This window comes from Desmodus rotundus, chromosome 8 (assembly GCF_022682495.2).
Source record: "Desmodus rotundus isolate HL8 chromosome 8, HLdesRot8A.1, whole genome shotgun sequence".
Lineage (NCBI taxonomy): Eukaryota > Metazoa > Chordata > Mammalia > Chiroptera > Phyllostomidae > Desmodus > Desmodus rotundus.
This window is the reverse complement of record NC_071394.1, coordinates 3,852,578-3,870,331: the sequence shown is the minus strand read 5'-3', so window position 1 is coordinate 3,870,331 and position 17,754 is coordinate 3,852,578.

The window sequence follows — 17,754 nt, the reverse complement described above, 5'->3', positions numbered from 1 at the left end:
AACATCAATTAACCATAAGTCAGTTTCACAGTCCCATTAGACTGTTGTTCCTTTGGCTACAACTAGGTCTCTCTCATTCAGGAGACAATCAATAAGAGATAGATTTGCCAGACTTAATTGAATTTCCCATATTCAAGACGGTCTTCTCCATTGGATAAGAAGAGATTTTTGAACAGGCTCTTGTCTGCTGAATGTCAGAATCTCTTAGCAGGGCCACAAAGCTATCCTGCCCATTAGTTCCTCCCTGGGCCACATATCTGCCTCTAATTCCTCTCATCTACCAGGCCCCAAGAATGATAATAACTCATATTTTAGTCATCTCTCTACCCCTGAGGCCTAGCACTTTATTGTTTACCTAGCAGATTTTCATTAAGTGTGGACCTTGTGCAAAGAAAGCCCTTTGATGTGGCAAGGAGACCCTGGGGAAGCTCAACCCAGTCTTTGCCGCCACGATGCTTATGTTCTAGAGAGAGAGGCAGGCAATACACAAGCAAATAGATCGTGTAACCCCAGAATAAATGCTATGGTGTCTGGAGGTGAAGAGAGACGGGACGTGGGGTTTTATTTTGGATGGGTGCTCCAGGGACTCTGTCCACGGTAGTCTCATTGGAGCAAAGACCCGAACGAAAGGAAAGAGGTAGCCCTTGAATTTCTGGAGAGGGACCGTTCCAAAGAGGGAGCATCGAGTACAAATGCTGAAGAAGCCACGTGCCTGGTGTGCTTGACAGAAGGTGAGCAGGCCTGTGGGCTCCTAACAGACGTGAAGGAATGAGAACTTAAAACCCTGCCTGACACAGTAGACCCGCGACGAACATTTGGTGTGTGGATGCATTTGGCCTCTTCCCACATCCATCCGAATGTCCAGTACATGTCCATGAGCGGAAGCCGTCATCCTAACCGGGGGTCTTGTTAAATGTGCTCTATAGGGGCAATGGGCAGAGGCATAGCTGTGGTAGCTTATGTTCCTTCGCTTTTTTAATTGCTGTGTTGAACGTGCCATAGGTGTGATTATTCCAAGTCTGTAGAAGAAGAACACGCAGTGATGGAGTGACTCGTCCACGCCCACTCGGTCCCCCAGCTGTCCAGACCGGGAGTCCAGCGTTTGCTCACGTGCCAGGATTTATTCACTCACTACCCTGCCTGTTCAGGCGTCAGATGAAGAACTACTTTTCTCTTGTATTAGAGATTTAAAAAGGGAGTGGATTCGGCTGAGCATAATGGATCAGGGAAAATTCTGTTTGTGAGTACATCCGACATGTCTGGGGGGAGACGGATATCACATTCAAAGGAGTGTCTGAAGACAGTGCAATGGCGGGGGTGGGCACAGATGGGCATCAGCGAGGGTTGCGGAGGCTCCTAGACACCCACACCTGAGGGAGCCCCTCGCGCCCTTTGTCTGCAGAGGCAAGGAGAAGTCACCACCCTAGTAGGACCCTTTAAGATACAGTGACAACTACTTCTGTGGAAAGAGGCTGCCAGACAGTTTTCCAGGGTGATCGGCTCATCCCAGTCTGCCCTGGACTTTCCCAGTTTGATGCTGATGTTGCAAGTCCTGCATCTTGAATAGCTTCCCTGTCCCAAGCAAATGGGATGCTGAGTGAATGGGGCTGTGACCTTAGGTAGAAGTGTGCAACCAGCCCCAAGTCACAGCCCAGCAGGGGTGGACGGATGGGAGGGATATGTCTGGCCTCTCTTCTGCTGTTGGTCTCGGTCCATGCCTTCCATGGGCCTTGACCAAACCGAATGGGAAGCTCAAATGCAAGGGCATCTATAGAGGTCAACCTGAGGGGGCTCAGAGCAAGGCAGGGGAGGACAGGGCATGGACCTGGGAGGTCCCATGGACAATGCTCATGAAAACAGAGCAGGAAGCAGGCCATCTGTTGAGCGTGACAGACCGCAGGGGACAGCTGCTGCCCATGGGAGAGCGTGTGATGCCACGGGAGACTTACTCCTGAGCATGGCGTCTGTGGCGCTTTAACGGCCCCACGTGACTTTGCAACCCATGCTCTTTGTTCCCTGTGCACATTCATGCTACATCCAGGTGGCACTGACCCTTCATCCTGCCCGGATCTGTTGACTCTGCCACCGTGATGTCTTTCTCACCCCTGTCTCCGGGCAGTTTACTCACTCCAAAGGCTCACTGATCTCACCACCTTCCAGTGACAAAATGATTAAGCACCTCCGTTCTCCCACCACAGTTCATACCTTGCAAACGCTTATCTATTTACCTGTCTTGTCGCGTGTCTCCTGAGTGTCTCTGAATGTTCCCTGCTTCTGCCCAGACAGAGAGACCCCGGTCGACAGTGACCATATCTTACTTATTTTTCTATCCCGACCAAAGCCTCGTGTAGTATGCCACACGCTGTGTGCATTCAATCACCGTTTGCTCTGCGTAAAAATGAACTGAAAAATGAAACGTGACAGGGGAGACGTCCTGAAGCTTGAAGCCTCCGCCGCTCTCCTAAACGGCCTGAGGAATTTAATGAGAAGAGCCGTGGAGGCTTCTCTCAGGACCTGCTCACACGTCTATTCTTGTGAATTGGGCACGCTCACTTATCTACTTCATCAGGAAGTGGACGCTGCCAAGAGGGAGAGAATACTTCTGGAGCCCGTTGTCTTCAAATTAAGACCCAGCGTGGGGTTCCAGGGCAACCGTGGAGCGTTGCCAGGAAGGTACATTTGCGGGACGGCTGCATAGCTCTTCCAGACAGAAAAGAAATTCAGGGCATAATCAGCTAAAACGTGTGTTGGCAGGTGAAGGAGAGGAAAACGGATGCTTCCCTGCTTCTAGTGGGTTTTAGATGCAGGAAGTTCAGCCCAGTGTCCTTCTGAATATTGTAAGAGAACATGCTGTTTGTGTGTCTGTTTCTTTAACAGCTACCCATTAAACATCTCATATGCTCCAGGGGAGGTACTAAGGTAAGAAAGAGAGAAAAGAGCGTGGAGCCAGGAGACAAGGATTTGAGTCCTGGCATCTCTGCTTCGAGGTGTCTGGACCTCAGCATTCCACTCGATCTCAGAGCCTCTTGTCCACATCTGTGAAGCTGGGATAATAGTGAATCTCCTGCTTCTTCTCAGGGCTGTTTCAAGAACCAAGTGTCGCAGACTCGTAAGAGCTACGTAAGCATTGCACTTTTAATTCGCAACGTACTGACTCTCTGCACCCCGAGTCCCTCCCAGTCAAACAGAGAGAGTGGTGCGGGCTCTGAGTCACAGGCCTAGAATCAAAGGAATTGTGCCCGTGCTGAAAATGTAAACGACCCCTCAAAAACAGACTATTAACGACCAGTCTTACGGAGCACAAATAGGAAGATCTCCCGAGACCTGCTACCGGGGCGCACACTCTGCCCCTCCCTTTATTCACTGTGGGGCCCGATGGAGGGCTTAAGTTTAGTCTTAGCATCGTCAGCGTAAAGGAGGGATGAGAACACCGCTTCACCCGGTTGAGGTAAAGATCAAACAAAACGATGTCTGTGAATAAAGAATGTGGGACAAATGTGACATTCAATAAAGTAGTTATTTTTTTCAATGGTCGGATTTTCACTTCATTCCACAAAAATACTCAGCATTTGCAGTGGAAAAGATGGAGAAATTGCTTAGTCCCCTTCACCTCCGGTAAAATGACACGGGCACGCCTGGGTACATCAGAGGCAGAGGCATTCGGATGGATTGATCCAGGAACCTACTACCTCCCACGAGGGGGTCGAATTCCTTGCAGGCCGTTCCCACTGTACAACCACTGCATTTCACACTCGGCAAGACTTTCAGGCTCATTATCTTTATGGCACAGAGCAGGGGTGAGCACACTTCCTTTACACTCTGTAAAGTGCCACAGACTCAGTATTTTCCTCTTTGCAAGCCATGTGGTCTCTGTCACACTCCTCAAGTTTGCCGTTTTAGCACAAAAGTAACTGGAGACAGACAACATGTAAATGAGCAGGATTGGGTTCCAGTAAGACCATGTCTCCAAAACAAGGGGTGTGGCTGGATTTGACCCAGGGGTACAGTTTGCCCAGCCCTGACCTAGACCATACGTGACTTCCTACAAACCAGATTAGGGGTAGCGTCTCCACGTTCCAAATCACCACGTGCCGATGAACCCCCAAGGAACACAGAAGACAACTACAGAAGACTAAATAGCTGCTTAGAGACGAAGGGCTCCCCATGGTGATTATACCAGCCCAGCCCACCACTACCTCCAAAGAGGGTCTTTCTCTGGTACCTCCCACTATTGAGGCATTACTTAGATGTTTATAGTTGGAAGTAAATCATGAACTAATAAAGATGAGGTACGGGGTTTGTAATGCATTTGCTAATCTCCCTCTCTCTCTCTTTCTCTCTCTCTCTTCCCCCCCCACCCCGTGAAGCAGATAGTCACAGAACTCGAAGGACTGCACTCTGAGCAACGCAGGGCAGGGAGCAGAGAACACTGTGTAAAAGCTCTCCCGGGCTCTAGGTCACACAGGCTGGGATGGAGAAACAGATTATGAGGGGAAAGGAAAAAGAACATACAAAATGACCTGAACTGGCGCGAGGACACAGCACTATCTTGGCTACTTCTGGCCAATGGTGTGATCTCTATCCAACACACACAGAGAAGGGGCCTAATGAAAGTTCTGCCACCAAAAGGCTGAGTCCGAATCACACGTCTGTCTGAGATCAAGTCTGTATTTACAGACAAGTTATTCGAATCCTTTGTATCTTGTCTATAAGATGGGTAAAATAGTATCTACTTCATAAATTCAGAATGGGAATTAAATCAGCAAAACACATGTAAAGTATTTAGTATAATGCCTGGCATTTGGTAAGCTCATAATACATTTTTATTATCACTATTAATTGCATTAATGAGTGAATGGCTTACTGAAAGATTGAATAACTTACTGAATGATTTCATATTTTAGTGAGAGAAGATGAACCTACCCCAGAGAACCTAGGGCTGAGTTCACTCACCAGGCCCCAGACCCTACGCTGGGCAGTTCCCCGTGAACGATTCTACCGGCTGTTTGTAATTTTGGTTCTACTCTGCAAGCTGAGGATTCTCTTTTTCTGCTTGTACAGTAAAAAAAGGTCTAATTTATTAGATTCATGTTTACTTATTTACCATCATATTCATCTCTGTCTCCCTGAAACGATGTTCAGGTTACCTTGATGAGAATGCAGGGTACCCCTAAATCTCTCCGTCATACATCACAGGCAATCGCTGCTTTCATTTTCACTAGTAATTAATCTCATTTGTTACGTGGACTCAACTCTCCCAGGTCTCGGAGGACAGTATCATTTCCTATGTTCATTATTATTTTTTGTATGATTCCCATAGCTCACCCACTAGGAACCCCCCATTGTACTCTGGCTTCTCCAGCCACAAAGGAGACAGTAGACAAAGGTGCCACCAAACTGACCATCGTGGTTTACAAACACATGGACTCTGAGAATCTGTCTGGAAAAGTTCTTGGTTTCAAGACACAGTGCACAGAAGAGGTGCTCTGGCAGCAAAACACGGAAAGATGAGCCTGAGAGGGCACGGGCAGAAAGGGGGTGGGGAAACATCACAGGGGCGGAGACGCCGGGGGAAGGCGTGGGTGTCGGGACCCTGCAGGTCTGTGGGTCAAGTGAGATCTCGGGAGCACAGATCGTGGGTGTGGTGGGCGGAGGATGCTTCCCAGGTGTCAGTGTGCGCACAGTGGGCCCTTCTGTGACCAGGGTTTCCGCCTCTGCGATAAGGCAGATAGTTACCTAGACAGAAAAAGCAGCATTCACCCTAGTTTTCTCCTTTAGAGTCCCCTCTCCAAGGCACTGGAAGTGATGCGCTAGGGAACGGGCCTCAGGGTGTCTGAGGAGTGGCAGCGCCTTGATTCCCCTTTGCGCTTTTCAGCGCTTTCCTTACGGCGAGGGCAGCCCCTCGGCCAGCAGAAGGAGGAGCCTTCCAAAGTCCTGGCGGGCCACCCGGTTGTCTCTCACGTGGACGAAGACTGAGGGGCTGGGGCAGCCGGAGTTCTCTGAGGTCACACTCTGAGGTCACACTCTAAGGTCACACATTATCTTACAAGCCTTGGGGTTCGCCCTTGTTTATATGCCAAGTATTTCTGACTCCTCCCACTTGTTTTCATAGCAGTCACCTACCTAAGGCAGGTGGGCAGGTTCTTTTCACCCACTGCCTTGCAAAGACCCGGCCTACATTTCGGTTTTGGACATTAACATTATAATAGCTGTATTTTTCTCTTAGATTATCTTTAAGTTTACAATGAAGTTTCCTTTCTTCCTTGCAAAAACATGTAGGCTTGGGTTTGAATTATAATAATAATTTAAATTTCGCACAACAGAAAACAAAAGTGATTCTAGGCAGGTGAGGCAAAATTGACTAGGTGTATAAAATCAAAGTAGAGGTACATGTCTGGGTAGGTATGAGCACGTGTGTGCACCTTCTAACACGCACAAAGCATTCTGTCTGTCTGTCTGTCTGTCTATACACACCTACATACACACATTCTGTCCGTATGTGGGGATTATGCATTTTTATGGAGAATCTTTTTGTGGAAAACAACATTCCACCTGAATGATGCTCATGGGAACTTTCTGTGCCTCAGTAACGTGGGTGTAATAAAACCTCATAAGATTGCTGTGATAGTGAATTGTCTATTTATTGAAAACATTCATTTAGGAGTCATTTCTCAGTTTACTCATCAACCTAGAGCTGGTAACTGAAAGAGGCTTATTTTTACTGAGCAAAGTGTTACACTGACTCAGTTAAAATCCCACTAGAAGGAGAGGTTCTGTTTTCTGATCAGATGATTTCCTGAAATTTGCTCTTCTTTCTCCGGTGACAGACGCCATTCTGCACTGATTCCGGAAGAGTTGCCAGCTTTGAAAGCTGAGACTCTGGGGCAATGCATGTCAGCAGTGCCTGGCTGGATGGCTTCACGGGGCCTCGTAGACCCCAGTTTTTCCTGGTCGTGTGACTTTTGCTCAGTTTGCAAAAGCATCAGTTTCATATGGTTCAACTTAACGTCTATTAGGGCAATACCCTGACCCTCGACTTAATGTCACACTTTCCTGCATCCCCCACATCTGATCTGAGAGCAAACCAAGTAGACAGTCTCCAGGTTCAATCCTAAAACAAACTCCGCCAACCCGCCTTGCTCTTGCAACCCACCTCTTCCCTGTAATACTTACTTCCCTTTCCCACTCACACCGAACTCTGGTCCACTCTTCACAGAGTGTTTATTAAATCATATCCCTCCAATAGTGTGCCAATTACAATAAGAATAAAATACACACTGCTTATCATGTTCCACAAAGCTCTCCAATGCCCCCAGGCTCCAATCCCACAATCCCCGGCTCTCCCTATTGCCTGCTGTTCTGGGGTCACACTGGCCTTCTTGACTACACCCCGCTCAGCTCCCACTCAGGGTACTGCACTTGGCCTCCCTCTACTGGGAACGCTCTGCTTGCTCACGGTCTCTTGCCTCTTCACTCATCAAGCCTTCTCCAGCACCCTACTGCTTTCCTCCCCTTTACAGTCATCCTATCTACACCAGAGATGCATGCCAGGGTCCAAGATGCTGTATGTTCAGCCTCCTTCCCTGTGGCAGTGGGAACTCCACGTGGAGCAGGACTCTGTTTTGTTTGATGCCATATCCCCAGTACTAAAAATCATGAGTACTTGGCAGGCAGGTGGAACGCAAGCAAGCAATTTGTGTTAAATAACTGAAGACAGCACCACCATAAACTTGAAAGTAGCACTTGTATTAGTGTACAGTGTTTGTGGACACCTGGCTCCTTTTTCAACTTCCTGTTGGGCTGGGAGTCAGTCAGGCTCGTGTTGTAAAAGGGGAAATTGGTAGTTCCCATGGGCTCCCAACAGTGTTGACGCAGGGCTCAATGTGTCTTTGTGTTTCCCAGAAAAAGAAACATATTTGTATGAAACATAATAATCACCCTGGGGAAATGTGAGAGTAAATTCTCATTGCACATCACATACAAGCAAATTTGCAAACTCCCTTTTGACATTTATGTTCTTCCCCAAACTCCTCTTGGTAGTGCCGACGACAGAGTGGCCACCTCTCTCTTCACCCATCCTTGTCTATCTCCTGCCCTCTGAGATCTGGAAATGTCCACTGGGACCTCTAATGCATCTAAGGTTTATTATACCAATGAGCTTAATAGCATCGCAGCCACTCCACACTTGCTCACCCACCAGGTACAAGCAACCAAAACAAAATAAAACAAGTGAAAATCTTCAGGTTTCTGAGATTCACACAACAAATGATCTCCTGTTTCTAACTTCATCCAATTATATGTTCAACAGGAGTGTACTTTGATGTAGATGGAGTTCCTATTCAACCTGCTGAGTCCTCACTTGAAGTAAGAAAACCTTTACTCAAACCCAGGGTCTTTGTTAACTGGCAATTCAGCAAGCAATTGTAGAGAAAACCCAGGAGCTACACTGCCCACATTCTGACCCTCAGCCCCTTCCTATTGAAATGACTTCAGAGAAGTTACCAAATTGCTCTCAGTCTCTGCTTCCTCGCCTGTGGGAAAACGGCAATCATTCCCACTTCAAAAGGTAGATGGTGGCCTTTAGGGGCAGAACGTCCGCAGTGCTCATTCCCATGCATGGGGCATAGTGTGCTTTAATAAATGTAGACTTCGATGACAAACTGGGTGCTTTTTTGGCAAATTTCCTAACTTCTCTGTGCCTCAGTGCCCTTTACTAAGCTGGGTACAGTAATATATAAGAATGTTGTGATGACCAGTCAAACAGACCAGGGGTTGGAAGATGTCCACTATGCCAGGACGAGGGTTTCTGAATCGGAGGAAGATGGTTTGGGAGGACCTTGGAGGAGGGCGCACCAGGCTTATCCAGCAGAGGTGGATTCAGGGGGCTCTTTACCAGATGTAACACGAGTAGAATATTTTGGTTTTACCATCCAGTATCTAATCATTCTGGAGAGGAGAATGAAACAGCACGGAGAAGAAACTTTGCCTGATGTTGGCACCTCATTCAGAGCAGCCTGGTCCCAAGGTCATCCGAGATGCACGGCAATCAGGAGCCCCTTGCTACAAACTGGGACGCTTTCGTGTGAGGGACTTAGCTTGTCCAAGGCCTCTCATTACATCCTTTTCTCCTCCACTACTTCTCTCCATAGGCCGCTGGGCAGGAAATAGACCCCAGGGAATTGGTTGCATTAAAACAGAACATCCAGATGCCCACTGAAGAGGAGACTTTAAAATTAGATTCTGCTTCAGTTAGGAGACTGTTTTCTTTTTCTCTTCCTCAACCCCCCGCCCCGCCCACTTCAAGGCAAAGTTTGGGTCCAGGAAACAAATGTGCCAGGCTCTTACCCTAAAACCCACTGTGTCAGTAGGGGAGGGCACTCTGGGTTAGGCCAGGATCTGCTGAGCCAGGGATGTTTCTTGTGTCTCCATCCTTGCGCAGGCGTCTGAGATGTCTGATCTCTCGGCTGCTGTGGGGTTAAGGAATAGGAGTGAGGGAGAGAGGGTGGCGGAACGGGTCTCCAGGCTCATTTGCTCCGCCCGCTGAAATGATCCTATTCACTGGAGCGCAGGTAGCAATTGCCCTACCTTGATGTGGTCATTAAACTCTTCTAAGTTGCTTCAATATATTTTCCCCGAGGCCCTTGTCAGGAAAGCCGCTTCTCCTGTGATTAGAACGCAGCTGATTGGCCTCCTGGACCCATTACTGCCCTTCTCCTAACGATCTTCTAACGGCTGCTGGGCTTAGCAAGCTCCTTGACAGATAATGAAGTCAATTATGCAAACCCCAAATAATGTCTTCTTACTTGGAACCATTTCTTGTTTGGTTTGGTTTTGTAAAGAGGAACCAAGCAAGAGCCAGATAAATGCTGAAGTTACACAAATTTCTCACATGTTTCATGGTTTGGATCTAAGCTCCACCATGGCCGGGAATTGCAACGGGGGCAGCAACACTAGTTATGCGCGTCGGTTGTGGGCGGACAGAACTAAATTAAATGAGTTGTGCGTACAATTCTTAGAAGATTACCTTGGAGGACTGTGTTAGCTGTTGCCATTGTTGCTCATAATGGATACAGCTTTCCTCACTCCCGGTGTGGGGGTGTGAGTTTGCGTAGGGGGAGGTTACTGAGGGAACAAAACAGGGAGGGATAAAAAGTGAGTTATTTGCAATTGATTTAACACACACACACAAATTAAATCAATAGTGTATACATGTACCCATATGTACATGCACGCACACTCTTTTTTGAAGATGAAAGGAGCTTAAGGAGGACAGAGGCAGACGCCTTAGCATTTCCGGTCACGTGCGGAGGGCTGTTAGGGACTTGCCCACAGGCCTCAGCAACCGCAGCCCAGAGCGACTGCATAGAAGTGGGTTTTATAAAGACCCAGGAAACCACCTGGAGGTCTGAGCAGATGCTGGCTGGCCCGCCTCACGCCTCCACCTCTGCGTCAGCTCAGTCACCCCCTCGCTTTTCCTGAGCTGCAGACCCGCAGGCCTGGGCAACACTTCAGGCACAGTCTCCTGTTCCGGAGGAACCAGAGCCGCCTGTCAGCCACACCGTCTGGGTTTGTCACTGGCTCATGCGGTTCCTCACCTTCCATCCACCACCTGTTTGCTCTGAGCAGGTTTTGAGGGTGAAGCAAGAATTGAAAAGGATGATAAAAGATTCTATGTAATGTCCTTGGAGCCATGAATTTCTCTCTGTCATTCATTGCAAATTGCCTGGATAGGGGCAGGCGGTCCATGCACACCGCGCCTCTAAATCGTCTGATATTTCCATGGTTCTTCTCTACAAGAAAAACTTAATCTGCATTAGTCGAGACACATTCACCGTCTAAACCCCGAATAAATGGTATTATCTCAAGAAATGTGAATATTCCATCTTCCCTCTTCGGAAGCGAACGATCATTTACTTTCTTGGTCTCCATAGAAATGCACTTTGCTATTTCCTCCCTCCTCTCAGGTTTCTCCATTTCAGTGTCATTATTGTCTGTCTGCTTTCGTCCATCCCTTGGACACTGTGTGCTTTGTGGCGGACTGTGGTGGCCCCAGTCTTGTGAATAGCTCTGCTGCCTGCACATTGAAAGGCAACTCTATTCTTCGAGCAGTTGGCATCCGAGGTCTCAGACATGCTTGATTCCCTTTCCTTTTTCCTCTTAATAATCCACCTCTGATTCCTCAGGAACTCCCGTTAGATGGACTTCGCTGTCACATTTACCCAAATCTGACAACCTCTCTGCCACCGTGGTGGTCGGGCCAGCTCCTGTCTCCTACCTGGGTCACTGCGATGCTTCCGGCCTGCTCTCCCTGTACCCGCAGTGCCGTGCCGAACCCAGCAGGCCCAAGGACCCTTTCAAAGTGTGAGTCCTACTATGGCACCCCTCTGCTCAGGCCTCGACGCCTCCCCTCTCAATGCAGAGCCGTTTTCTCAGAGTGACTGGCCAGGCCCCGCATAGCTGGGCCTTCTCCACTTCCATGACTTCACCTGCTGCTCCTTCCCCTTTGCTTACTCTGCCACCCGCTCGCCCGCAGCGCAGGAGACCTGCTCCCATGTGCTCTCTTCCTCTTCTCGGGACCCTCTTCTCTCACAAGTGCCCAGAGCTCACTCCCTTGCTTCTTCCCCGTCTTGGTCCACAGGCCCTCAGTTAGGCCTACACTGGGCACTGTCTGTGAGAGTTCAGCCTCGGCCACAAGCGCTCACTGTACTCCAAATCGCTATATAACCTGCTCCTCTATCACGTTGATCAGCAGCATGCCCCATAGGGATGTGAGCTCCATCAGAGCAAGGAATTCTGTCTGCGTCTGTTTCCCCAGTATTTACAATAATGCCTGACGTGGAGTAAGTGCTACCAGTGAATACACTTCCCATTCCACACGTCTTCCTCGGGCAACCTCTTCTGTTTTATAACTTCAGTTCCCATTCGCGTGCCGAAGTTTTGCTGACCTATCTTCATGCGGCCCTGCATAAAGGAACGGCGCCAGTGTGCACCCAGGTCGCCAGTCAGAAACTAGGAGTTACCGGGTATTTCAGGCAGTCGCTGAAGGCGCGTCGCATCTGCTCCTGTAGCAGGCATGGCGCCATAGACCAGGGAGACCGCTGTAACCAGAAAGAACCGATCCTTGCCCTCTCGAACTAAGAGTTAAGCAGGGAACATCTAGTCGGAAAGGAGAGGTACACTCAGTGCAGAAAAGATTTACTTCTCCCACTTTTCTACACGGGCAGGGGACTTCACTTGCCACGGGTTACAGGTCACGAGTAACAATGACAGTGACAACAGCATCACTGACAGCGGCGGGGCCCAGCCTGCCCTCACTCTGCCGGGCTCTGCTTACATATCCCCTCGTACATGTCTGTCCCACTGACTCCTCTGAGCGAGCCTGTGGGGTGGGCGTGTTGCTGTCCCCATTTCCCCCTCGTGGAAGCCCAGGCGTATTCAAGGACACGGACTGAGTAAATGGCGGCGCTGGGGTTGGACCCCGGCAGTCAGGGCCCAGGGTCTGCCTCTCTGCTGCTGCAGGGGCATGTCATTGCCCTCCTGTGGTCAGTGGGTGGGAACGCGGAACCAGACCCTGGGAGCTGAGAACTTCTGAGTTGGCTTTTCCTTCTTAGCTGTCCCCAAAACAGTCCCCAAAGCCCCCGGCCTCCCCGCACCTGCTCCTAGTTCCTGCTAACATTCCTTTTCCTCTTTTCTTCCTTCCACTCTAAGTAAGGGAAGGCACTGCTTTCTGTGGCTCCTGAGCTTCATTTCTGCTCATCAGCTGTCCAGTGCTTGCATAACCAGTGCCCGGTACTCGCTCCTCTCCCTCTGAGGTACTCAGCATGCATTACGTTCCTGCCTGGACTCGCACCGATCCAGCTTCACGCAAGTCTCTGATTCTGCAATAACTCTACCCTCCGTGCACGATTATTCCCACTTTATACTTTCTAAAGCCAAGGTGAAAATAAGTTAACCCACTTGTCTTTCAACATAATAGATAGGCTTCATTCTGGGGAATGACTACTTTCAATATCGGTACTAACTTTGGGGGAATAATGGTTGGTCTTTTCAAATCAAGTACTCAAAGACTTATGAGTTCAAAGCTGGATGTCTCATTTAAGTTGTCCCCCTCAAAGCTGTACTGTTATCCTCAAAATATTTCAACATTCTATATCATTTTCTTTTAAATTTCATCAGTGCTAGAATATCTTTAATCTTTCAATCTTTGAAGTAATGTGTGTTTAAGAAAAAGTTGAAAAAGCTAGATCTTGAGAATAAGATGATCTTATTATACCGAAGACATCACTGGAATTAAACACATGATATAATTACAAAATGACAAAACTACTTTTCCTGCGAGATACATGAATTGGCTCTGAATTCGTTCACTGAGCTCCTGTGAAGTAGCTGAATCTGGGGTGGGGGCACAGGACGGTAGAGACAGCTCCTAAGGAGAAGGGGCCCTGTGGTTTCCGCGAATACTTTGTGTCAGAAAGTAATTTGAAGGAGACAAAGTTAATGTTAGCGTGTGTTTGTTAAACACTAGTTTCGCTCTGTGTACACGACAGACACGTGTCACAGGGGTGGTGGACAGGAACGGAAAGGTGAATGAACTTGTGTGGGGTTGGCGGCAGGCGTTCCCAGGATGCCACAGAGGGGAAATGCTGGGAAACAAGGAAACAGACGATTAAGTTGAATTATTTTCATCTTATTCTGCCTGTCAGCCCTTAGCAGCCCCTGTTGACTCCCACAATCGTACCCTATTAAAATGTCATTCTTTATGTGTGTTTCAGGTCCTGTGTACTACAATCCATCTTTCTTAGATATGCAAATTAAAAGGCAAACAGAAAGGATGTTTGGCTTGGTCTAGGAAGAAAAAAAGATGCAGCTTTCCCAGTCGCAGTACCCTGGGCATGTTTGGGTGCCAACCCACCTTCTCTTTTCAAAGGCTTTGGGAGCACAGTATCTATTTCAAGGCTGCTGGAAATTCAGTCTTTATTCAACACCATGAAGACAGCGCTTGCAGAGGGAAGAGGAGGGAACCAGCAGATAAATAAGGACATCAGGAGCAAGCAGAAGGAAGAAGGAAGCTGGTTTCCTGGGAAGTGTCTTATTATAGCAAAGAGGGAGGACATGATGAAAATAGAAAGAAACAGCAGTGAGAAGTGGGAAAAGAGACAAAAGGCAGAAATTGTTGATGCCTCGGATATGTTTCTTAACCACGAAAAACAGGCAAAGAAAGTTCCCGAAGTCCACAATGACAGTGCCGGGGAAAGTGGATGTTAAGTGAGGAGAGATGAGAAGGCGGTCACATGGGTGGCAGGGGATGGCTCACCTCCTGCGTGTACAGGGGGGCACGGGACTGTTTTGTGGGAAGGTGCTGGTGGGCGGAGAGGACATTTAAAGTCTATTTCCGAGGATGCACTAGGGACACGCAGGCTGGGGTCTCACATCTGAAAGACTCACGTGGACACAGGCTCGTAAGATAAGCAGTGGGTTGAGCCCAGTGTCACATTCCTCATCTGACCACTGAACGCTCCGCACCGGAACAGGCTGAGGAGCAGTTACCTGTTTCCCGGGCTTCTCCGCAGTCCTGACTACCCCATGGCTCAGAGGCTGCACCTGCGAGGACCGGCCAGCACCCAGACCATACCAATTTTTAGTCAGCATCTCTGCTATGCAGCACATTTTCTGGGGTAGTCTAATGGCTCACCAAAGAGGTGCTAACATTAATTAAATGCTCTCTCATGCATTGTTTTGATATAATAAAAAATATGCATTTTGGTCATTCTTCCTGGCTCCTGAGAGGTAAAGGGAAAGAAGTCTCTCTTGTCATCTACATAGCAAGCCCCTTTGGATCAGCCACTTTGATTAGAGGTGACTAGGTTGGAACTTTCAGCCCCATCCCCCGCCCAAGGAGGGGAAAGGGGCTGGGGGTTCAGATAATGACCAATGACTAATGATTTAATCAGTCAGGCCTAGGCAATGAGGCTTCCATAAAAACGCTAACCAGAGGTTTGGAGAGCTTCCATGTTGCAAGCACATGAAGGTGCTGGGACACTGACACACTTGCAGAGGACACAGGACCTCTGTGCCCCATCCCACGTAGCTCGTTCTATGCATCTCTTCCATCTGGCTGTTCCAGAGTTTTATCCTTTGTAATAACTCGGTAATAATAGTAAGTACAGTGCTTCCTGGGTTTTGTGAGCCATTCTAGCCCATTTTCAAGCTGGAGAAGGGGTTGTGGGAACCCCCAACTTATAGCCTATCAGTCAGAAGTATGGGGACTGGTGATTGGCGTCTGAAGTCAGGGGCAGTGTGGCAGGACTGAGCCCTGAACCTCCAGGGTCTGTGCTAACTCCAGACGGTTAATGTCAGAATTCTTTGATGTGAAGGAAACAACCCTATGTGTCCCACGTGAGTTGAGGGGAAGGAGTGTTCTATTTACCAGGCAAGGCCTCCTCCGCACAACTTCACTTTGCTGCATCTCAAAGGCCAGCCCGGCCCCTGTGGCAGGCTCAGCAGAAGTGCGCACAGGCGCGGCCAGGCACCCGGGACTCTGACAACCTGCTAATAGGCTTCTCCTAATGCACAGAGATCTGCTTCACAATTTTCTCAGAGTCCAGGGCCAGCTTTGCAGAGGCCTTAGTGCTCCCACACAGGCCGTGCTGACTGCTCATTGGGCGAGGGTGTGGAGTGAGCATGTCTGTGTGAATCGCCTTCCCGGGCTCCCCGCACTGTGATTATTGACAGAGGCAGCTCCCCGAGCCCGGATAATTGCCGGTAGAAGGCACCGGCGCTGGTCATTAGAACTGGCCAAGAGGCAGATGTGGCCTCTGAGAGGGGCCATTTGGCCTCAGTACCTATTTAAGAAAAAGTCAAGGATGTCTCCGTTGGTGTGCCCTGTTTTCCCATCTGAGTGGGCAGAACTGCTCTCCTGGCTCCCGTTCCCCATTTTCTCACCGTGGCCCCATCATTAGGCGGCTCTGAGAGCTGTTCTCTCTCTCCAACACACACAATCACTTATGCCCCAGAGAAGGTTCTTTTACTCTTCCCTCGCGCTTCCCAAAGAATCAGCTGTGATGTCTGTAGGGATACAAGCTGGGCTTTGGAGACAGACAGACACAGATGGGTTTGGAGCTGGCTCTGCCACTTATAAGCTGTGGGATATGGGAGAGTCACTTCGCCTCACTGGGCCTCAGTTTTTCCGTCTGTAAAATGGGGTGAAGATAGTCTCCTTAAACATCGAATAACAGTGTTATGAGGATTGACTGAGTTAATGTGAGCGAAGGGCTTAGAACAACGCCTGGCACGTAGCAAGCTCTGCGGCTGTGAGATCCATTTCCCCTGATCGGGCTTTACCTGAAGCCTTTAGCACAGGCTCTGTCTGAATGCAGGTTTTGGTATAAATCAGGTGTGGCGAGGCCAATGGATCAGGGGACAACTGCCGTGAGAAAGGTGGCTCGTGGGGCACAGTTCCCGACCAGTGGGGGAATCATCAGCACAGAGACGGCACAGGGAAGGACCAGAGTCGGTCAGGAAGCCGAAGGAGTGGGGGGACAGACAGACAGGGAAGAGCTTTTACAGAGGTTTCCGTGGGAAGAACTGGGGGGTGGGGGGGGCAGGGTAACAGGTTAGGACTGGCTAGTTGAACTATTTCGTCAGGCTCTGGAGTGCGGGGGCAAGGCATTCACCACTGTCAACTCTGGAGCCAGCGATAGATGTAAGATCTCTCTAGGTGCCTTTTGGCTGCCTGGTTTATCCCAGACACAGTCATGCCCTGTAAAAGCGGTGCTGGTGCTGTTTCACTTTACCCGACTTCCCGCCTGGACAGCAAACTTCCGGGAACTCTTCCGCGTGTGGCTCTGTCACTCGTTTCTGGCCCCCACCGAACCTCACTCCCACGCCCTCTGCACGCTTCTTTGGTTTCTGCTGTTGATTTTCTCCTCAGTGTTGATTTTATTCCTTCCTTGGCTTTGCTCCCATTGATGATTTGGAGTCAATTGCACGCCAGTTCCACTCTATCTAAACTCTCAGGACGTAAACTTATCATGGAGGCGTAGGGCGCAATCCCCCGCTTCTGAGAATGCCCGTTAGATCGACAGGCTTGTTTAACATCTCCAAACACAGAGGGCTCGTTACCACAGGAGACGGCCCTTTTCACTACCGGGCAGACCCAACCGGTACAGGTGACAGATGTCCTTCCTCCTTTGCCTTCTGCCGGGAATGATCTTCCTTGTTTCCCTGCCTTCTCCAAACTTCAGTCTGGAGAAGTTTCAGGTCCCCGTGTCCTCAAGGAGACGTAGGCTTTCCTCCTTCTCTGACCTCTGCGCACCCGTGGGGGCCTTCACCAGGACTCCGAGTGCATTGTGCCAGACCGTGGACTCCTTTACAGGAAAAACCAAGTAGTTTTATCTTGTTTGTCTAAATCACACCTGAAACAGTGCTGGAATCAGAGTCCGTACATCTCTGTTGAAGTAATGAAGACTAAATGAATGAATTGAATGCGTAAATGAATGAAATAAAATGTTTGTCTCTGTACGTGGCTGTCTATGAAAATTGGCCTCCGCATTTGGAAAATGTGACAGTCTCTCCTGAATAAACAGGAAAAAATACGCCCATCTGCCATACTGAGTTTATCCTTTATATATTAGACCATAGTGGGTAAAGTGCCCTCTAATTTTAAAATACTTTAAAAAGTGCAAAATGCTCTACTTAAGGTTTGAAACATTAAAAAAATTGCCACCATAATCACCGTCTGCACTATGAGACCAC